The following is a 24,267-nucleotide window of genomic DNA, read 5'->3' as shown; positions in this document are numbered from 1 at the left end:
TCTATAAGACAAGACCATCTTGCTGCCTTGTATCATTGTAGACAAACAATGCTTCAATTTATTTTCTAGTATGTGCACTGCATGATTTTCATATGTCAGGTTTCTATAATACCAGTTACATTTTCCGTTGTTTTAGTTGTTTTGATCAATACATCTGGAAAATGCCGAAGAGAAAAGTGCTCATGGAGAGAGAAGAAAGACAACTCGATGCATTTCACCAAGAAAATTTTGGTTTCAGAGAAATAGCTCGTCGGATTGGACGATCCCATTAAGTAGTGCTCAATTATTTGGCGAATCCTCGGTAAGAAGGAGAGAGCTCCACGTAAATCGAAGCTCTCTGACCGGGATAAGCAGGAAATAGCTAGAAGAGCTTCGAATACTTCAAAAATTACTCGGGTGACAATTCGTTAAGTTTTGGTAAAAAATCCTCACATAAAGAGGGCTTGAAAGATTAAAGCCCCTCACTTACACCATCTCACATCGGAAGATGTCTGAGTTTTCTCAAGCTCACATGAACCGAATGAAGTGGGACATGGTATGTTATGACAAAGAATGTTTCCAAAAAATACATTTTGCTATATACCATAACGAAAAGTTCTTCAATGTATAGGTTATCTTCAGTGACGAAAAAATGGTAAATTTGGATGGTCCTGATGGTTTCAACGGGCACCGGCGTGATTTACGGAAGAAGGAACAATATTTTTCAACCATGAATTTTGGTGGAGGCTCGTGCATGGTTTGGGCGGGATTCTGTGCAACCGGAAGGCTCAAGATAGCTTTCACATCATTCAAGGATTACATACATGGTATGGAATCCTCTCTCCTACCGTTTTTGCGTGGATATTGTCACAAAAAATTTACATTCCAGCAAAACCATGCTACTATTCATACCAGCAAGAAAACTAAGCAATGGATTAAGGACCAAAAACTTAATTTTTTGGACTGGCCGGCTCACTCTCCAGACTTGAATCTTATTCAAAATCTTAGGGGGAACTTTGTACGCAGAATCTACACTGAGGGGAAACGGTACACCACGATTGAAGAGATCAAGGTCGCAATTTCGGAAACATGGAAAAAATATCGAGAAATCCGTTCAGCAGAATTTGGTAAATAGTATTCCAACACGAATTTTCAAGGTTATTAGTCGAAATGGCAAGGTTGCCAATTATTGACGTGTAAATCAGTCGATCGTTTTGAATTTTTCATTGATAATACTTATGAATTTTGAAGTGGTCTTATAGAAACTGGACAGCTGAAATTATCATATTTAAGCACAAAAAACAAAAACAAACAACTCTTTTGAACGAAATTGACGTTAAATATACGTCATTCTAAGCATTGAACAATGTATGAATGTATGTTGTTGAATTTCTAACTGTTTGTGTTGCTACGAAATAGAATCAGGGTGGTCTTATAGAAGTTGGATTCAGTGTATACGGTATAGCAATATAAGATCAATATGAGCAAGCGAAACAAGAGACACATTGCAAATAAGCACACATTAAAGCTTTTCGCATATTTTGAAACATGCACGGCCCAGATCGATATAGATTCACATTTATGCTCTTCTTTTTTCTTAGAAAACACTTTCCAAATTCATTTTATAATCATGTGTAATATTATCACGCATTCACCACTAGTATCGTGGTCGTGTAAAACAGGCTTGTACTCTAGCCGGCCTTGGTTCAAACCCCGTTTACATCGTTTGAACTTTTTTTTTTTGGGTACAACACAAACAGAGATGAAAAAAAGACACAGGAGGGTTTTGTCCGAGACACGACCGCATAGTGACGTAGGATTCCGTTGGGCTATCTGTTGATTTTGGATGTGTTAGAAAAATTACATCGGTAAACTCTTTGATGATGACTTGGTGGCCCTAAAAAGGGCCGTTTTATTTGGTTTGGCTAACAACACCTATACTAAACTATATATAGAGCATATGGGAAATTACTTTAACTAATATTTCTTCACTTTTCCAATTTTTCTGGTCGTATAAACATTCCTTGGGTGAAAATGAACACAACAAAACAGACAGCTTAAATCGGAAAACCCGTTCTCGAGCGGGAACACACCTTGGGTTTTATTTATGAAAATTGAAATAAATCGTTTCATATATCAAGTCATTTTTAACACAACTGCTACCATATACAATTTTACACCAATTTTTCATAATACACGATCAATCATTGATATGAAATTTCACGAAGCAACCAACATTAAAGTTCCAAACTTAAAATTTATTTGCTAGAATTAATCATATCACTCACCTTACTTTCAATATAAAAAATCGCCCGACTTGCATATATTTGTATTGCCGAGTTCACCCGGACACCATGGTTTAGATGTCTCTGTGGGAACAAAAGCTCCCTCTACTTTCATATATTTGTAATGTCGATTTCCCCAGGCAACTTGGTTTTGATGTCTCTGTTAGGTAACACATTTCGGTAGAAACAAAAGTTCCTCCCACTTCCATGTATTTGCAATGCCGATTTCCCCCAGGCTGCTTGGTTTTGATGTCTCTGTTAGGGAACCGCCGCAAGTGTCGTCAATTTCGACCAATCAAAAGAGGGTATTTCCGTTAGGATAGGGGTTGAGATTTTTCAATTGTTCGATAGTTATGAAACTAACATATTTTATTTTTTTCAATATAAAAAATTGTTATGAAGTGCCGAAGTCGATTGACGCAAAAATTTCATATCCATCATGAAATGACTGAGCAATTGGACAATTTTCAATTTGTACCCCGATATGTTTCCGAAAGACGTAATCCTACTTCAAAAAGAGAAAAGAAAGAGATGTCTGCTCCCATACATACAACCATTTTAAAGCTTTTCAAACATACCCTTTTATTTGCTCATTTCACCCTTCCGCACACGAAATAGCATTTTTTCTGCCGCATATGAAACACAAAAAAAACAATATTGTACTGAATATTTCCCTCTCTACCTCTTAAATATTCCGTGTAAACTTTATTAATTGTTTACAATATAAGTAATGGTAACAGCCATTTCAATTTGCATTCTTGTTTTACTTTAGCTTTTCAAATTATTATGTTTTAAAAAGACCAGTACAAAATCGAATTACAATATCTCATGGTGTTATAAAGGACTGCGACACCTCCAATAGCTGATTCGTAAATCTGCAATTCATAACTCATTTATGCGTGCAATAGATAAATACAATCTTGTAGGAGCTCATCTCAGTAAAATATTTCATCATATCACTTTTCACAGCTCACTGAAGGAAATCGGAAGTACACATTGTCTTTTTGAATGCCTGCATTCATATTCGTGGATACCTATCGAATAATTCTCGTTGAAAATAAATTCTCGAAAACATATTATTTTCCGTTCCTCGAAGATGTATACCTCATTGTAGGCTTCTTTTTTCCATTCCTTGTGTAAACAACATATTCACTTTTCCTGGAAATCTGCAAGTATTTGTGACGATTTGAGGGTCTTCACGGAAATAGGTAATGTTAACAAATCTTAGAAAAATAAGAACGAAACAGTGAGAGATCTATGTGTCAATTGGTAACTTTATCAGGCTCCTTATATCGACGATGATCATTTCCACGAATATACTGGAAATTCCTATACAATACATATATCACAGAGATGATTTATTTTTCAAAAATCACTTTGGTCTCAATCTTCATAATCTGTACGTCGTGAACTGATTGCAGGTGGTTTTGCTACGCTCATTTCCAATTTTACTACGTGTCGATGTTGTTATTGTTCATCTTTTTTTTTTGTATTGAAATTCTCACCATCGGCAAGATTGAATCTTTCGTGATTCTTTCTCGCTTTAACTTCTTACACACTCGTACCGTTTTGTCTCAAATTACGAACACATAAGCTGACCTTGTTGACCCTTAAACAGTGTCCCATTATTCAAAATGGTACTGTTCCGCGAAATTAATTTGATTTTTGGATACAATAGAGTCATTTTTTCACTTGACTACAGACGAATTTCATTTCAAGGATCGGACAACTTTTTGAAAAGGACCAAAAATAATTTCTTGATTTTTTACAAAAAATTCTAACTCAAAAACTATAATACCTACAAAATTCTGATCAAAGAATGAAATGTAGGAATTTTTTTAAATTTTCACAAGAAAACATAAAAAAATTTGAAAAAAAAAATTCGCTGAAATTTTTTTTAATTCTCAAAAAAAATATGAATAACCCTTACAATTTCCAACAAGTTGTTCATACATCGGAAGATGGGTACTATTACAGGGAAAAAGTTTTTCTAACAACAACTTTTTCATGTTTGCCTTGAAAACATTACAACTAATCCTAATTTTGTTTAAAGTCAAGTGTGTGTGTGTATTCAAAAAAGTTTAAGATCTTATTAAAATACGAACTTTCGTCGAAGACGTCAACTTTCTATCTTTTATAGTTTCTGGAATATAATGAATTTTTGTGTGGAGACCCCTGAAAAAATTTGTTTTACTCGAAACATTTCGTGTGTAAATTCTCGCGTTTGACATGTTCTTGAAATTATTTTTAATAGAAAAAAGTTAGCAGAGTATGTAAATCGCGATAAATTATTCATAAAAATGTTATGAAATAGGCATTACACCCATACCTCGCTATACGGCCGCTCTTTATACGGCATTTTGCTGTAACGGCCCGCTTCAATCAAGGCCCGTTCTCGATTTACGGCCTAAAATGTTTCGCTATAACGGCATGAAATAATGGGTTTACATAATTCGAAATCGGGGTTTACAAAAAAAAATATGCCAAATGTTTTCAAATTGCGATAAAAAAAATATTTTGTCGAAAGCTGACTCTGAGAAAAACGTGTTCTTGGGCGATTTTCAAAAAACTCAAACTTTGTCGGCCGTGCGACACTAGTGAATGAAGTCCGATTTATCTGATATTTTGCATAGTGTAGTTTTTCGTGAGAATCAACATTTTTAAGAAAATACCGTTTGAAAATTTAAAGGTAATTTTTTTCCATTGACACTCTAATGTATTCATTCTTTGACCTTTGAAACATACGACTCACATGAAGTTGATTCATGTTATTATTTTATGTACATATGTATGTACATATTTGTATGAATTTGTCTTATAATAATTGATTCCTTATACGGCTTTTCGCTTTGCGGCCATGTTTCGTGGAACGTATCTAGGCCGTAAAGCATGGGTATGGGTGTAATAGTATTTTACCTTGCCTATTCATTTGCCTATCAATCAGGCAAATCCACAGTCACAGCGTTACACACACTTGTGACTAAAATTGAAAAATCTCTTTCGTCAAAAGAAACTGCCAACAAAGAATAAACTTTCTCCGTACAATTACCGGCACCTGGTGGGGAGCCCATCCCGAAGATCTTATAATGTTGTATCGAACAACTATTCTCTCAGTGATGGAGTATGGCAGTTTCTGTTTTCAATCAGCTGCCAAAACACACCTCATTAAACTCGAGCGAATTCAGTATCTTTGTCTCCGTATTGCGTTGGGATGTATGCCCTCAACGCATACCATGAGTCTCGAGGTTTTGGCAGGCCTACTCCCACTAAAAGATCGCTTCAATTTATTATCTCTTCGGTTCCTCATCCGGTGTAAGGTTATGAACCCATTGGTGATCGGAAATTTTGAGCAGCTTATCGAGCTAAATTTTCATTCAGGATTCATGAGCTCATATCATGAATTCATCTCCATGCAGGTTGATCCTTCTTCGTATACTCCCAACCGTGTTTGTTTTCCTGACTACATCAATTCCTCTGTACATTTTGATCTGTTTATGAAGGAGAAAATACATGGAATTCCAGATTATCATCGATCGGGGATCGTTCCTACGATCTTCAAAGCAAAGTATGGGCGTGTCAATTGTGATAATATGTACTTTACTGATGGGTCCTCTATGAATGAGTCCACAGGATTTGGAGTGTTCAACGAAATTTTTAGCACCTCCCACAGTCTTCAGAATCCTTGCTCTGTGTATATTGCTGAATTGGCAGCAATACATTGGGCGCTGGACAGCGTCGCCTCACGACCTGTTGAACACTATTACATTGTAACGGATAGTCTTAGCTCTGTCGAAGCTATCCGTTCAGTGAGGCCGGAAAAGCACTCGCCGTACTTCCTTGAGAGAATACGAGAAAATTTGAGTGCTTTAACCAGACGCTGTTATGTCATTACCTTTGTCTGGGTCCCTTCACATTGCTCAATTCCGGGTAATGAGAGGGCTGACTCATTAGCAAAGGTAGGTGCAATTGAAGGCGATATTTATCAGCGTCAAATCGCTTTCAATGAATTTTATTCTTTAGTCCGTAAAAATACCATCGCTAACTGGCAACGTAAGTGGAACGAAGATGAATTGGGTCGGTGGCTTCACTCGATTATCCCTAAGGTTAGCCTCAAACCATGGTTCAAAAGTCTGGACTTGAGTCGGGACTTTATTCGCACCTTCTCTCGACTCATGTCCAATCACTGTTCGTTAGACGCGCTACTCTTTCGTTTTAATCTTGCCGATGGCAATATATGTGCTTGTGGCCAAGGTTACCACGACATCGAACACGTTGTTTGGTCGTGCGAGGAGTATCTTGTTGCCAGATCGAATTTAGAAAACTCTCTTCGGGCTAGAGGAAGACAGCCCAATGTGCCGGTGAGAGATGTGTTGGCTCGGTTAGACCTTGATTACATGTCCCAAATATATGTCTTCCTAAAAGCTATCGATCTTCGTGTGTGATTGTCCTTATATCCTTATATTCTCCTTTTCCTTTTCCTTCGCGAGAAATCAAAACCCTTCTTACTAACAATAGAATAAGGTGAAATGTAAATACATGTTAGATATAAGATAGGCTTAAGAATTGAGTATGATGAATGTGAGTGCGAATGTGAGTGTGAACATTGTCAAAAAATCCTTATATTCCATCCTTTTCCTGAAACAAAATGTCACCCTTCTAAACTCGAGCAAGCCGCGAGTAATCGGTTCTCTACCTCATTAACATTAGAATTAATAAAAAATGTTTATGTATACTTGTAACTATACAGATAGGAGTTTGGCTCCTTTAAACTTATGTAACTGAGCCTGTAAAAATAAACGATTTAATAAAAAAATAAAAAAAAAGAAACTGCATTATGTGCGTTTCTTGATATCGAAGGGGCTTTCGACAATGCTTCTTATGTATCAATGGCACAAGCTATGAGAAGAAAACATTTCGATGACTGCATAGTCGAATGGATCAAAGGCATGCTCACAAATAGACAAATCACCTCGGAGCTGGGTGGGTCGTTGACATCTGTGATTGCAACGAAAGGTTGCCCACAAGGAGGGGTTCTATCACCTCTACTTTGGTCACTGGTGGTTGACGACCTTCTGGTTAGTTTGGAGGCGAATGGTTTCGAAACCGTGGGTTTTGCTGATGATTTAGTCATAATGGTACGTGGCAAATTCGACGATGTGATATCGAGCAGGATGCAGATGGCCTTAAACCTCACACAATCATGGTGTATCAAAGAAGGTCTGAGCATAAATCCCTCAAAAACAACAATTGTTCCTTTCACCAAAAAGAAGAAACTGCATCTGCAGACTCTAAATCTTGGAGGAGAGGAAATAAAATTCAGCGTTTCAGTGAAATATCTAGGCATAATCCTAGACGCTAAACTAAACTGGAACGCACACTTAGATGCAATTATCAGTAAGGCCAACATTGCCCTATGGACATGTTCTAAAATGATAGGCAGAACATGGGGCCTTAAACCAAAAATGGTTATGTGGGTCTATACAGCAATTGTGCGGCCTAGGATAACCTATGCCTCATTAGTATGGTGGTCAAAGACTAAGGAGACTGTAGCTATAAATAAGCTAAACAAACTCCAACGACTGGCATGCGTTGCTGTAACAGGAGCAATGCGAAGCACACCCTCAAAGGCATTGGAGGCTATCCTTCACTTACCTTTGGGTCAACATGTTCAGCTGGAGGCTAATAGAAGCGCTCTAAAGCTAAAAAGATATAAAAAAATATTAGACGGGAACAAAACTGGTCACTTGAGCATCCTGAATCTCTTACCCGTTGGACCAACCTCAGAGATGAACAGCGATTGGATGGAACCAAGGACCAATTATGACATTCCATACAGAGTGATCGAACTTTCCCGTTCAGTATGGGATGAGGGTGGTCCCGATGTTCGTAATGGTTCAATCCTGTTCTATACCGATGGGTCGAAAATGGGTAACAGAACAGGTGCTGGAGTGTATGGTCCCAGAATAAAAATTTCTGTTGCTATGGGGAACTGGCCAACAGTTTTCCAGGCAGAAGTAGCTGCAATAATAGAATGTATAAATGTCTGCCTTAAAAGAAATTATAGACATGCTAACATTTGAATCTTCTCAGACAGTCAAGCAGCACTTAAAGTCCTCAATGCTTTCAAGTGCTATTCAAAAATTGTCTGGGAATGCATTTGCCTCTTACGACAACTGTGTCAGAGAAGTTCGGTACAACTATACTGGATTCCTGGCCATTGCGGTATAGAGGGAAATGAACAAGCAGATGAACTCGCAAGACGCGGCTCAAGCTCACCCTTCACTGGTCCAGAACCATTCTGTGGAATTTCTGAATGTGTGTTAAAGAGTGAGCTGAAGAAATGGGAAGACCGGGAAGTAATGGCCAACTGGATGGCTGTACAACTCAACCAGTCAAAAAAATTTATCACGCCGAGTATTAAAATTACTCAACAATTGCTGAGTCTTAATAAGAAAGACTTCAGCACATTCACTGGTCTTATAACAGGACACTGTCCGAGTAAATACCATCTCAAAAACATAGGATTAGTGCAAGATGATATTTGTCGCTTTTGTAATGCCGAAAGCGAAACCTCGGAACATTTGCTCTGCAAATGCGGAGCACTAACAAGACGCAGACTTCAACACCTTGATAAGGCTATTCTGGAGCCCAAGGAAGTTTGTTCTGTGTCGCCGATCAGGACTATAAATTTTATCAAACAGATTATTCCTGATTGGCACCTATCTCGCTATAGCTTTCAGTCTACTTCTTCATCAATAAGCAGTAGATAAGCTTGAAGCGTAGTACAAAAAATGGGGCATACCACAATAGCTCAAACTAATGGACGCAGTGGTTCACACCCAACAAGGGAAAAAAAAGATAAATGTGAAAAAGTTGTTGTTCGAAAAACTTTTTCCCTGTAAAAGTGCTCATCTTCCGATGTATGGACGACTTGTTGGAAATTGTATATGCTATTAATATCTATTTTTTCAGAATACAAAAAACATGTTTTCAAGAAAAATGAATAAAATGAACTTTAAGTTTCAAAATATTACTTTCTCAATGATTTTTTTTCCAAAAATTTACTTGATTTTTTTTAATGATAACATAAATAGTTTCTACATTCCTACATCCTTTGACAAAATTTTTGTAGGTCTGATAGATTTTATTTAAGAATTGAAAAATGTTTTAAAAAACTTTTTTTTTTCGAAAAATCTAATTTTAAAAATTATTAAATCTCCAAATTGTTGGTTAATGAATAAAATGTAGGAAATTATTCACCTTTTCATTAAAAAAATTCGGAAAAGTTTTTTAAAAAAAAGTTAGGGAAAAAAATTTCACAAATTAAAATTATTTCTTCTCGAAAACATGTTCTTTTAAAATTCTGAATAAAAAGATATCAATAGCCCACACAATTTCCAACAAGTCACCCATACATCGAAAAATAGGCACTCTTCTTGAAGGACATTCACCTGATCTTAGTGATCTCTTCTCGTAACATAAATGGTCTGCCGTTCAAATGTTCCATTACCTCTTTGACGCAGATTTCATCGGACTAGACAGAGACAAATAAGTACGCACTGCTAAAAGGAGATACAAGATTCCGTGTGACCGTACCGGAAATGTACAAATTTCTAGGAATTGAATCGTGGGACAATTATGCGTAGAACGGCAGTACACGAAAGTGCTAATAAACCATGAAAATCGTTATTGAAGTTGAATTTTATGAAATAAAACTGTTTTGTTCGATATTCAAATGATTTCCATTTTTGATACTGTGTCGGCTAAGCGTATGAAATTTCATACGTCAGATATCTCAACTTCCAAAGAACTCCAAACCAAAATATTGCGTTTATTGTTGAGCAATTTGTGATTTGTATTTTTTTTCATTTGCTTATATCGCCTTATTGTCACTACACAGGAATAAATCTATTACAAAACATATATGACTATCTCTTCCACGGCTCAAACTGGGAAACGACATAAGTCGTGCATCTCATTTTACACAATCGAAGAAAAAGATTCTCAGAATTATTCATAGTTTTTGATTCTGAGTTTATGAAAATAATAAGCTTTCAAGCTTTCAAAAAAATATGTGGAACACTTAAGCTTTGATGGCCATTAAACAGTGTCACACCACTCATAATGGTACTTTTGCGCGAAATTATTTTGATTTTTGGATACAACAAAGCCTTCTTTTTCATTTGACTTAAAAAAAAGATTTACAAATATTTTTTTCATGGAGAAAAACAAAAAAAAATACATTAATCACATTTGTCTCAATTTCCTAACACCATTTATGTCACTAATTCATATTACGAACACTTTTGTTCCAAATTCCGAACAGCAAAAATGCATTTGCTTGAAAAAATCATAACTTTTGAACTACTGGACCGATTCAGATGATCGATCAAATTAAAGCGAATTAGCTAGTATTTTTTGGAAAAATGTTTGACTCGCAAAAAAAAAGGATTTTATTTTTGTTATTATTGATTGTGTTAGTTTTTTCTAGTTTACATGGTGTCGGGACCAAGAGCGCTATATTTTTTATATTTTTTCTTGAAAACTGAGGATAAACATATAGAAAAATCAGAGGTTTTCTATCGGTTTTGAGTTGAGTTTTTCAAAGTTAACATGATTTAGTCTTCGTTCGATATTCCTATGCGACTAGACGTGATCTATGCGAATAGGATTTTTTTTTTGCAAATTTAATATTTTTTCAAATAAGACTAGGTCATTGTCTTCAATTTGATATGTCGATTATCCAAATCTGTTCGGTAGTTGAAAAATAATGTTTTTTTTCAGACCATCGAAAAAGAACACGTCTCTGATTTTTGGATATGTTATGAAAAAAATCCTCAGCTTTTAAGAAAAAATATTTAAAAAAATATAACGCCCTTGGTCCCGAGACCATGAAAACTATATAAAACTATATACTATATAGAATTTATTCTATGACTATGCAATTTATAGTAGAATCGCAACAATTACAATTGAAAAATTAACGATGCTTGTTTTCTAAAATGTTTGCTAATGCAAACATTTTATCACTGGTTTTGATAGTCACTTTTTTGTAAATGCTTAGTATTATAAATTATAGCCAGTATCGATACCTGTAAATTATTTTGAAATGAAGCCTATAAACCAAAGAATGTCAGGGTTTTCATTATGCAATTATTTATAACATTAACGTTCAGTGAATTCTCATTTGAAAATGATGTGTTCGGAATTTGAATCATACGTCGAAACTCGATTCAAATTCCGAACACTACTTCAATACCAATTTTATTAAATATTTCTGCATAAAATATCATTTTTTTCATCCATTTATTGTAGATTCTTACTTTTATAGCACTTAACATAAAAACAGCAAACAAAATAGTTAAAACAACTACAAAAACTGACAAATAAACGATGCTTGTCTTTTACGGAATTTGCTAACACAAGCATTTTATCTTTGGTTTTGATTGTCACGTTTTTGCAAATGTTTAATATTTTTGCTGTATCAATGCCTGTAAATGATGTTAAAATGTAGCTTATACCTCAAAGAATGTTAAGGGCTTTCATTTTTCAATTATTTATAACATTAAAGTGTAGTAATAGTATCATTTAAAAATGAAGTGTTCGGAATTTGAGACTGTTCGGTATATGAGACAAAACGGCATACGCTACAAATCCATCAGTAAGAAGTTTTCCCATGAATACGGCTAATCACGATGGGCGGCATGAATGCTCAAAAATATTTTTTCTGCTTTAATTTCGTTTTTGTTCAATAATTTAACGGCAGATTGAACATTTCATATAACTTTTCATTTTTCGAAAAACGTGATAAAAGCGAAACATTTTCAGTGATAAATTTGAGAGTGATAAAAACGAGACGTACCTTCTCTCGACTCATGTCCAATAACTGTTCGTTAGACGCGCTACTCTTTCGTTTTAATCTTGCCGATGGCAATATCTGTGCTTGTGGCCAAGGTTACCACGACATCGAACACGTTGTTTGGTTGTGCGAGGAGTATCTTGTTGCCAGATCGAATTTAGAAAACTCTCTTCGGGCTAGAGGAAGATAGCCCAATGTGCCGGTGAGAGATGTGTTGGCTCGGTTAGACCTTGATTACATGTCCCAAATATATGTCTTCCTAAAAGCTATCGATCTTCGTGTGTGATTGTCCTTATATCCTTATATTCTCCTTTTCCTTTTCCTTCGCGAGAAATCAAAACCCTTCTTACTAACAATAGAATAAGGTGAAATGTAAATACATGTTAGATATAAGATAGGCTTAAGAATTGAGTATGATGAATGTGAGTGCGAATGTGAGTGTGAACATTGTCAAAAAATCTTTATATTCCATCCTTTTCCTGAAACAAAATGTCACCCTTCTAAACTCGAGCAAGCCGCGAGTAATCGGTTCTCTACTTCATTAACATTAGAATTAATAAAAAATGTTTATGTATACTTGTAACTATACAGATAGGAGTTTGGCTCCTTTAAACTTATGTAACTGAGCCTGTAAAAATAAACGATTTAATAAAAAAAAAAAAACGAGACGTGATAAAAACGCCCAGTGATATAATTGAGACGTCACTGTATTCCACCATTTTGTGGTGGAAGCCATCTTTGATTTGCATTTTTCATAAATAACCGTGTTCTACTAGTCAAGCCCTTTCATTTGATACCGATATTAATGAGGTTTTGAGAAAATATGTAGTCCACCATTTTGTGGTGGCAGCCATCTTGGATTTGCATTTTTCATAAATAACTGTGTTCTGCTAGTCAAGCACTTTCATTTGATATTCATAATCATGGGGTTTTGAAAAAAATATGTTGTCCGCCATTTTGAAGTGACAACCATCTTTGATTTGCATTTTTCATAAATAACCGTGTTCTACTAGTCAAGCCCTTTCATTTGATACCGATATTAATGAGGTTTTGAGAAAATATGTAGTCCACCATTTTGTGGTGGCAGCCATCTTGGATTTGCATTTTTCATAAATAACTGTGTTCTGCTAGTCAAGCACTTTCATTTGATATTCATAATCATGGGTTTTGAAAAAATATGTTGTCCGCCATTTTGAAGTGGCAACCATTTTGGATTTGCATTTTTCATAAATAACTGTTGTGTTCTACTAGTCAAGCCATTTTATTTGATACCCATATTGATAAGAAAAACCTCATATTGATGAGGTTTTGAGAAAATATGTGTTCCGCCATTTTGAGCGGCCGCCATCTTGGATTTTCAAGGTCATGAAATACGCAGTTTTTTAATGACTACACATATAAATGTTTGTTAAAAAATTTCAGATCAATCGGTCAACAGATAGGGGGTCAAATTTCTATTGATGTGGGTCAGCGCTACAGACAAACATTTTACAAACATGTTACAGGGCAAGCTAAATAAAACCGTTTAAAAAAATACAACTGCCTGTTAACTGTTGCATTTCACATTTGTGAATACCGGTTATACACCTATGTTCTCAAATCCTAATGCACTACAATCGTCTAAAATCTATTGGATTACAATCATTAGAAACCCATTACGAAAAAAATCATTTGGAGAAAGATAAAAATAGCGAATTTCCTTCTCTGAAACCAGAATCCTATTGATGTTAACGTAAACTGATACAAGCGTCCGACTCTTTTCTTCCACTAAAGGGGAAAAGGAATTACAACTTACCCCGAAAGCTGCTCAGGATTCTCATGATTTCTGATTTTTCAAATATAACAAAATCGAGATCTCCAAATTGAATCAAATTGATGTAATATAAATCATATTGGCCAAACATTAGTTGTCACTTTTAACTACCTTCGGAAAGCGAACTAAACTGATTCGTATTTGAAGTGTAATTCCCTGAAAGTACACTGAAAATAAGTAAAATATTAACGCATAGGAATTTCAAATCTATTTTAATCGACTTCTGTTTTCTTTTTTTTTAAACATTGTCACTTGAAATCAAAACCATCTGATGGATAAATTCAATCATAGACGCGCAGCAGCAGCAAAACGTCTGGGATCCTTGCATTGAGCAATTCCGGTACTTTGAAATTCTCAATCGGAATTATGGCGCCGATTCTTCCTACACAATGGCTGTAATTCATCCGGCTTTCGTATCTCATTCTCGCTCTCTCCGGTTGTCTGTCTATCTTCCAGTGAAATCCAATCACTTTTTGCACTTTGTTACCAGTTGTCCAGAATTTGGCCTGACAATGGCAGCGTGGAATCGAATCCAATTTCATTCCACCATTGAAATCAGACACCAACTCGAAAAGTGACAGTGACATTGAGATCTTCAAACTAACGGCTTCTGGACACTTTAGAGCAAGTGTTGGAACGAATATTTGAAGAAACAATAAAATGAAATAGAAGAAGAAGCTCCCTATTTGACAAGAATCACTTCAACGGTACTTATCCACTTGACCATTCTCCCCGTCGCGCCACGTTTTGAGTTGCTGGTCGGCACCTACAAAGTGGGTGGGGGAGGAAAACCTCCAGCGCGAACAGTGTGCTGCGAGAAAAGCTGCGTCTGTTTGCACAATCTTGCTCACAAGTATCAATTAGAAAGGTGATTCCGCTGAAGATTTTCACTCAAGATTTTACTGTTCGTTCTTCTTTTTTTTTTGTTTCACTGCAACCCACTTATCTTCACGGCAATCGCTTATCTCATGGAACCGTGCGTTGGCGGAGTGTTGGTCTGCTCGAAGAAGTTGCCTTACTTAGGAGATTTTATTCAACCTAGTTGAAAACTGGCCTATTTGAAAACTATCTACGACCTTCGGAACTATTTCCAATATCTTGAAATGCCCACCGAATATTTTACATTCCTATCAAAATCTTCTCCAACTGACGGTAAATCCGACATTCAAGAGTAATCTTCTTCTAACAAAAAAAAAAAAAGCAAAGCAAAAGAAAAGCGTCGGAAGGAACGATATTGTAATGCTTTGCATTTTATCGTGTTTTAGAGGGTGCTAATTTTGCCGTATTCGTTTTTGTCCCTCTTACTTTGGCTTAAGTGCTTTTCTTTCGTTCTTTTCCCGTCTGCTTTTTGTCCAACCATCTTTCCGTTTTGCTTTGGAGAACTTTTTGCCGCCGTCACCGTGACAATAAAAATTGTGTTATAGCGCACGCCGCACAGTTTTTCAGTTACTTCCGATTTTTTTTGGTTTTTTTTTTGTGCCTCCCCCTATTCATCGAAAGTGTGTGCACAGGCTTACGGAACGAAATACGAGCCACAATTTGAAAGTGGATCCTTACGTCATTCGTTTTATCGCAAAGCGAGCCCGCGCTCGTTTTATTGCTAATTTTTACGCACTTTGAGTAACGGGACAAAGTTTTTATTTGGTTTTATTTTGTCTGGTCCCTACCAGGTCCAGGCCTGGCCACGAAGAAACGAAGAACTTGTGTGTCTCGGTTCCGTCGTCGTCGTTGGCCTCGGAACCGAGATGACATAATTGATAAAATGTGCCATCAATTTGTCACTGTTTTGTTTTGCTGTTGTGCTTCACCAAGAGGCGATGCTGGGCAGCTCGTAATGGCCGGTTGGTTTCCGTTCCTTTTTTTTTCTTTTTCTTGTGTGGGTCTTCCAGAGCCACGAGGAGACCACATCGAAAAAGGTTTCCCACCCACCAAGATCTTGATTGTCCGTTTTCCACGCTAGAATGAGTTTCTAAATGAGATTATTCTTCCATGTCTTCCCGGACCTGGGAAGATATTGAATGATGAACTGCAGAACTGAACTGCGAGTAGGGTGATTATGGTCCTGATGACGGTAATTGGCGGAACTAGAGCGTGAAGAATTAAATTGCTTTCATATTATGTTTGCTGTTCTTGCAGCATTCTGATTTAAACAAAAATTTAGTTCGCATTCATTTCGAATGAATATATTGTACGCAAGAAGATTGCTAAAGTCAGCCTAAATTGGAACGACTTGGTGCTTCCGCCATACTGTCCTCATGGTTAGTCTCAAATCGTGATTCTAACATCTGGACTTGAGTCGGTAATTTATTCGCAACTTCTCTCGACTTATGTCCAATGTTAGACGCGCTGCTCTTGCGTAAGAACCCTGCCGACATAGGTTTTTTTTTATCCAAAATATATATTTTATTAAGGCTCATATGGCGTCAGCCTAACGGGGCAGGAAGTTCAATATTTTGACAATGTTTGCTTAGACTATGTTAGTAATATGTAAACTATTACTCGCGGTTGGCTCGAGGTTAGTATTACAAGTGTTCTCATAATTGGTATGTTGCAGTCTTCGATGCTCTGTACGTGTGCCCGACACGGGATACTTCCTATTGGGATGCAGCTGACCATTAATCAGCAACGCCCCCTAGTATGTACCCCATATCTAGCGTGGTGCGTCTTCTCGACTCGAGGAATCCAGGATAGAATGGTCACTAGCCGGCGCAATCATCAGCTCGTGTAGAGTTGTCATGAGCGGTACAACCTTTGGCTCTTGTTGAATAATCAGTGGACTGCACAACCTTCGGCCCGTGCATCTGTAAAGAGTGTGTGTATGTATTGCCGCGACTAAGTAAAAGTTTATCGTTTGGATAGGAGGGATATGAAACGGGGACACAACGAAGGAAACATCATTAAACGTTGACATCGGCGTTTCTGAGGAACAGGTATAGATGAAGCAGAAGATCAGGATCACGGCTACCTAAGATATCCCGGACGGGGATGTCCGATTGTCTGCCTTGTGCTCTCAGTGCTCTAGAGAGCTGAGAGCGAGCAGCATGGAACCGGATACACGACCAGACAACATGATCGATGTCGTGGTAGCCATCGCCACAATCACAAAGATTGTTTGCTGCGAGCCCAATGCGATAGAGATGCGCGTTTCGGTTGTAGTGATTGGACATAAGCCGGGATATCACGCGAATGAAATCACGACCTACATTCAATCCCTTGAACCATGCACTCGTCGAGACCTTAGGGATAATCGTGTGTAACCAACGACCGAACTCATCAACACTCCACATGCGCTGCCAACTTACGAGCGTATACTGACGAGGAATGTGGAAAAATTCATTATAAGCAATTTGCCTTTCAAAAAGTGTGCCTTCTAAAGCGCCCACCTTAGCTAGCGAGTCCGCTTTCTCATTCCCCGGAATCGAGCAATGAGAGGGAACCCATGCTAAGGTAATCTTGAATAATTTTTCGACCAAAACACTCAATAGTTGTCTTATTCTTGTTAGGAAAAAAGATGAGCGTTTATTAACTTTCATTGAGCGGATTGCCTTTATTGAGCTGAGACTGTCTGAAAAAATAAAATAGTGGTCGATGGGCAATGTTTCAATGATCCCTAATGCGTAATATATCGCACCCAGTTCAGCGACATACACGGAACAAGGATCTTTGAGTTTGAAAGAGGCACTGGAATTTTCATTGAAGATGCCGAAGCCAGTGGACCCGTTTATGAATGAACCGTCAGTAAAGAACATTTTATTAGATCTAACTTTACCATATTCTGCCGAAAATATCGGCGGAATAGAATCGGAGCGTAGGTGATCTGGGATTTCATGGATTTTTTGTCGCATGGACAGATAAAAAATGACAGAGGAATTGCAGAAGTATGGGAAGCAAACTTGGTTGGAGATGCCTGGTGAAGGGTGCACGTCGTGTGTAAGGTACTCATGGTATAAAGACATAAAACTTGACTGAGTTGAGTCAGTTGGAGTAGATTTTCGAAGTTATCAATTACCAATGGATTCATGATCTTGCAACGGATGAGAAATCTGTAGGATAATTCTGTGAACCGAAGAGTAAGCGGGGGTTCTCCTGCCAAAACTTCGAGACTCATCGTATGTGTCGAATGCAAACACCCCATGGCTATACGCAAGCAACGATATTGTATCCTCTCCAGCTTGAGAATATGAATCCTGGCAGCTGATCGGAAGCAAAAACTGCCATATTCTAACACTGACAATATCGTTGTTTTGTACAACTGAATGAGGTCTCCTGGATGGGCACCCCACCATGTTCCGGTAATTGTTTGGAGAAAATTGATTCTTTGCTGGCATTTCTGTTTCAAATACGCAATGTGTCTCCCCCAGGTACATTTAGAATCAAAATATACACCCAGGTATTTGACAAACATAGAGTGTTGGATCGTTTTGCCGGATAGGTAAAGCTGGAATTGGGCGGGTTCGTGCTTCCTAGAAAAAACGACCATTTCAGTTTTCTCCGTAGAGAATTCGATACCCAGCTTGAGGGCCCACGTGAACAGATTGTTCAGGGTATCTTGCAACGACTTTTGTAGAACGACGGGATTAGTACCCGTGATGGAAATAACTCCATCGTCTGCAAGTTGTCTCAGCGTGCCGTCTCTAGTTAGACAATCATCCATATCATTGACGTAAAAACTGTACAAGAGGGGGCTTAGGCAGGAGCCTTGTGGTAGGCCCATAAAACTGTAACGAAAAGATTTCGAGCTGCCATGAGAGAAAATCATGTGCTTTTCTGACAATAAATTGTACAGGAAATTGTTAAGAATTGGTGAAAGTCCACGATTATGAAGCTTCTCTGAAAGAATTTCCATGGAAACTGAATCAAATGCCCCTTTGATATCGAGAAAAACGGAAGCCATTTGTTCTTTGCGAGCAAATGCGATTTGGATTTCAGAAGATAGCAGCGCGAGACAATCATTTGTCCCTTTACCTCGGCGGAAGCCAAACTGCGTATTTGACAGTAAATTGTTCGTTTCGACCCACTTGTCCAAACGAAGTAGAATCATTTTCTCTAACAATTTACGAATACAGGATAACATTGAAATCGGCCTATACGAGTTGTGATCGCAAGCCGGCTTGTTGGGTTTTCGTATGGCTATCACTCTCACTTGTCTCCAGTCATGCGGGACTATATTCAGCTCCAGAAACTTGTTGAACAAGTTCAGCAAACGATGTTTTGCCAAGTCGGGAAGATTCTTCAATAAGTTGAATTTAATCTTGTCCGACCCCGGAGCTGAATTGTTACATGAGAGAAGGGCAATTGAGAATTCCACCATCGAAAAATTCTCATAATCGCTTTGAAGTGGAATGTCGCGTACGACGTTTTGTGCAGGAACGGTGTCGGGGCAAACCTTCCTTGCAAAGTTAAAAATCCAACGGTCAGAGTATTCCTCACTTTCGTTTGTATGGTTCCAGCCACGCATTTTCCTAGCCGTATTCCAAAGAGTGCTCATAGCGGTCTCCCTTGACAAACCATTGACGAACTTCCGCCAATATCCCCGCTTTTTTGCTTTAATCAAACATTTTAGTTTGGCTTCTAGAGCTTGGTACTTTAGAAACAATTCCACTAATCCAGTTTTCCTGATTTTTTTAAAGCGGATGATTTTTCAAGGTAGACCTTTGAACACTCCTTGTCCCACCTGCTGCACCACCCATTTTTATTCGAATATACTGTGAATACTTTTTCGATGCATGAATTCGCAATTGTTTTTCCTTTTTCCTGTTTGAGCCACCCACTACTACGAATGTTTTTGAACATAGCTGTAGGATCGCCCCTGAGTGTTTCAATTCAGTTGTGAATTCAGTCAATGTTGACTTAGAAGCTGTGCTTGCAAATAAAAAGCTCCGTTAGTCTTTTACTTTTCCTTCTTTTTTTCGGGCCGCGCGGCCTAATTCCCTCGCCACGTTATCTCATTATTTTCGTGGAAAGTTATATGAACAACTCCTTTCTTAAAATATTCAACAACTCCTTCCTCAAATCATCTTTTCTGAAGGCGGAAGTGGCATTTATTCTGTCGCATTTGAGCTAACGTTTGAATTGTAGGGTTTCAACTCATGTGCCGTAGGTTTTTTTTTGTTTATTTCAGCATTTTTTTGATCCAGTTCCATGATGCATCTTTTTTTTCTCTCGGAATTATGCTCTTTTCCAACATTTCCTTCATGCCATCATGCTTCTGAGAAAGGTCAATTTAAACTTTGACTCCGCTCCCTTGAATGCAGTGCCCGAGATTCTTCGAGTTTAGGGCTTCGAATCGTGCTGATGATAAAGGTCAGGCATTCTCGGAAGTTTCCCACAAACTTTCGAGATATCGGCGGCTTTCTAAAGTTGTTTGATGAGATCATTCTGAATTTTCCGAGTGACTGCATAATCTTTTTCGCCCATGTTGTAATGCGACCTTCTATTTTGGGTACTCGGTGCACAATTCTAGATGGCATCAGTTTGTATACAAGTGCATCTGACGAATTTCATGCCAACTCGTTTTAGGAGATGGCAGCACTATCTCAGATAGAAGTTGTGGGTGTAAAGACATGGGTCATTCAAGCAACTTTGCATACTTGAAATATTCGAAAAACAATTAGACTACTATTTGGAAAAAATCATTTTTTTTTTTCTTAATTTTTTACAAAAATTTATTACTTAATTACTATGATACCTACAAAATTCATGTCAAAGGATGAAATTGTTTAAATTTTCATAAAAAATTACCAAAAAATTTTTGGAAAAAAAATTTGCTGATAAAGAAGTTATTTTAAAAATTAAAATTCATTTTTCTCAAAAATTTATTTTTTGAAAATTTTCCAAAAATATATATATGGATAGCCCTTGAAATTTCCAACAAGTCGTTCATACTTTGGAAGATGGGCACTATTACAGGGAAAAAGTTTTTCTAACAACATTTTCATGTTTTCTTTGAAAAAAATACAACTTATCCTAATTTTGTTTAAAGTCAAGATAGCGATATAGTGTATTCGAAAAAGTTTTAGATCTTATTAAAAAATAAACTTTTGTCGAAGACATCAACTTTCTATCTTTTATATTTTTTGGAATATATGTCATTTTTGTATGAAGACTCCTGAAAAAAATAATGTTTTGCTCGTAACATTTTTGTGTGTAAATTCTCACGTTTGACATGTTCTTGGCATGTTTCTAAATAGAGAAAAGTTAGCAGAGCATTTAAAATGCGATAATTTATACAAAACAAAATGTTACGAATTGAACATTAATAGCATTTTTGTCAGAAATTTCAAGGGCTATCTATATCTAATTCTTTCAGAATTAGATATAAAGGGTGTGTCACATCAAATTGCATCACGGAAAAAACGCTGTAGAAATTCGCCCAGTAGACCGATCCTTTTGAAAATTTTAGACAGTAAAATAAAAACTATTAAACAACTTTTGGAATTTTCTTTTTATTCATACTTCGAGCCCAAGCCCGTATGCTCGCACCTTCCTCTTTACCCTGTCCATAAGGTTCTGTACAACGTCAGGTTGTAGTTTTTTTTTAACAGAAATCCATTTTCTCTTGAAGTCCGCCTCCGATTTGACAACTTTTGGGTTCTTCCGGAGGGCCTGCTTCATAATCGCCCAATATTTCTCTATTGGGCGAAGCTCCGGCGCGTTGGGTGGGTTCATTTCCTTTGGCACGAAGGTGACCCCGTTGGCTTCGTACCACTCCAACACGTCCTTTGAATAGTGGCACGAAGCGAGATCCGGCCAGATGATGGTCGGGCCCTCGTGCTGCTTCAATAGTGGTAGTAAGCGCTTCTGTAGGCACTCCTTAAGGTAAACCTGCCCGTTTACCGTGCCGGTCATCACGAAGGGGGCGCTCCGCTTTCCGCAAGAGCAGATCGCTTGCCACACCATATACTTTTTGGCAAACTTGGATAGTTTCTGCTTGCGAATCTCCTCCGGAACGCTGAATTTGTCCTCTGCGGAGAAGAACAACAGGCCCGGCAGCTGACGAAAGTCCGCTTTGACGTAGGTTTCGTCGTCCATTACCAGGCAATGCGGCTTCGTCAGCATTTCGGTGTACAGCTTCCGGGCTCGCGTCTTCCCCACCATGTTTTGCCTTTCGTCGCGGTTAGGAGCCTTCTGAACCTTGTATGTACGCAGGCCCTCCCGCTGCTTGGTCCGCTGGACGAATGAACTTGACAAATTCAGCTTATTGGCGACATCCCGGACCGAACTTCTCGGATCACGTCTAAACTGCTTAACTACGCGCTTGTGATCTTTTTCACTGACGGAGCATCCATTTTTGCCGTTCTTCACCTTCCGGTCGATGGTTAGGTTCTCGAAGTATCGTTTTAGTACTCTGCTGACCGTGGATTAGACGATTCCCAGCATCTTACCGATATCCCGATGTGACAACTCCGGATTCTCGAAATGAGTGCGCAGGATTAATTCACGACGCTCTTTTTCGTTCGACGACATTTTTCCAAATTTACGAAAAATTGACAGTGAAGCATGGCCAACGTGATCTATACACTCTTATCTGATTATAAGCGAAAGCTGAAGATATAATTCCTAAAAATTAAATTTCTACTACGTTTTTTCCGTGATGCAATTTGATGTGACACACCCTTTAGCACATGTTTTTGAGAAAAATGAATTTGAATTTTCAAAATATTTTTTTTGAATGAATTTTTTTCCAAAAAATTTTTTGATGATTTCTAATGAAAACCAAAATAATTTTGTACATTTTGAAAATTAAAATTTTTTTTTCTCGAAAACATATGCTTTTAAAATTCTGAAATAAATAGATATAAATAGTCCTTAGAGTTTCCAACATGTTTTTATACATCGGACGATGGGCACATTTATATGGAAAAAGTTTTCCGAACAATAACTTTTTAATTTTTTTCTTTGAAAAAATACTATTAATGTTTGTAAAATATTATAATTTATAGCAAATAATTTTTTGTCTTGAACCCCATTAATTACATGAGCCAGATATGCCATTTGAAATAAACATATTGTACGTCTATTGTTCAAACTAGCCGGTCACCATACAACTGTTATCACAATCAGTCTCAATAAATATCTTAAAGCAACAACATCGTTTTTTCATCTCGTTCTCGATCAGCTCCTTTTTCCACCGTTGGAATTACAGGAATTTAAAATTTTGTCGTACTTTTGGATAAATCTCCTCTCGTACTCGCAATTCGCGAATTTTTCTTAGTGTCGTCTCGAACATGGTCCTTCGAGCCGGATTTCGGTTGGACGCGGTTATCACATTGTGGTGAAAAGAACACGTGGCTCCGAAACTGAAGAATTTCTCGCTTGTTGAGCGCCAATTGACAAAGCGAATTGTGTGCCGATTGCATCAAGTGTTCGTAGGAGTGCTAAATCAAAAATTCTCAGTGAAATTTCCAACATTCTTGGACATTGTGGATCCACGTGGTTATCGATCTATTGTTTCGCGATCGGTTACCTCGCGAGCCATTGTTGGTGATCTATTGTTTCGCGAAGGATTGGTCAGTGAACTATATTGTTTCGCCATTTCATTGTTGGGTGATCTACTATCCCGTGAACAATTGTTTGAGAATCCATTGTGTCGCGAAATATCTCAAATATCTCGCAATTTGTCGTCTGGAACTAAATCGAGAGTGACTAATAGTTTTCCCACTGGAAATAAGAAACGGAATTACGAAAGAAAACGAGGAATTTAGTGGATTCCAGATTTCCAGTTCACGAAGCACGTGTTGCCGTGCAGCATCATCGACGCCATTGGCAATTTGAGTCGGTTGGTGGATGTTTTAACAGCGCTCTCAAACATCAGGTGGGTTCGTTCCATACTATAATTCGAATAACACGAACGAATCTTTCTCCGAATTTGTCGAAATGTCGCAAATCGAACAGAAAATATCCGATGATATCACCGCGATGCAAGCGCGTGTAGATAATATAACAAGATCAATGAGAAGAATAGAAGAGTTCACAAAAAGGTTCGATGCGGAGAAAGATTCGGGGCAGGTTGCGGTAAGGTTGGCTAGGCTTGATGAATTGTTCGAGCATTATGGCGAGACGGTTTTGAAGTTGCAACTTCTCTCTCCAGTGTCGAAGAAGGAGTATGAGGGTCTGTTGGATGATGCGGAGGAACGATTTTATCGATGCAAATCAATCCTAACCAATGTCTTACCGAAACAACCAGCTACGAACCAATCACGATCAAATCAAACCGTAACCCAGATCAATCATGTGAAGTATCCCGAGCTAAAATTACCAGAATTCAGCGGCAAACTAGCTGATTGGCAGTCGTTTCATGACTCCTTTGATGCGGCGGTAAACTCATGTGC

The 24,267-nt window shown here is 37.7% G+C and overlaps 1 protein-coding gene across 1 annotated transcript in view; it reads left to right on the top strand.

The window, feature by feature from the left end:
* The window catches only part of LOC129774911 (neural-cadherin-like), a 1,140,595-nt gene that overhangs the window by 440,196 nt on the left and 676,132 nt on the right, over positions 1–24,267 (top strand). The gene's annotated exons all lie outside the window — the stretch shown is intronic.

Source organism: Toxorhynchites rutilus, chromosome 3, assembly GCF_029784135.1.
Source record: "Toxorhynchites rutilus septentrionalis strain SRP chromosome 3, ASM2978413v1, whole genome shotgun sequence".
Lineage (NCBI taxonomy): Eukaryota > Metazoa > Arthropoda > Insecta > Diptera > Culicidae > Toxorhynchites > Toxorhynchites rutilus.
The sequence above is the reverse complement of the archived record's forward strand: the minus strand, read 5'-3'. Positions and strand labels throughout refer to the sequence as shown.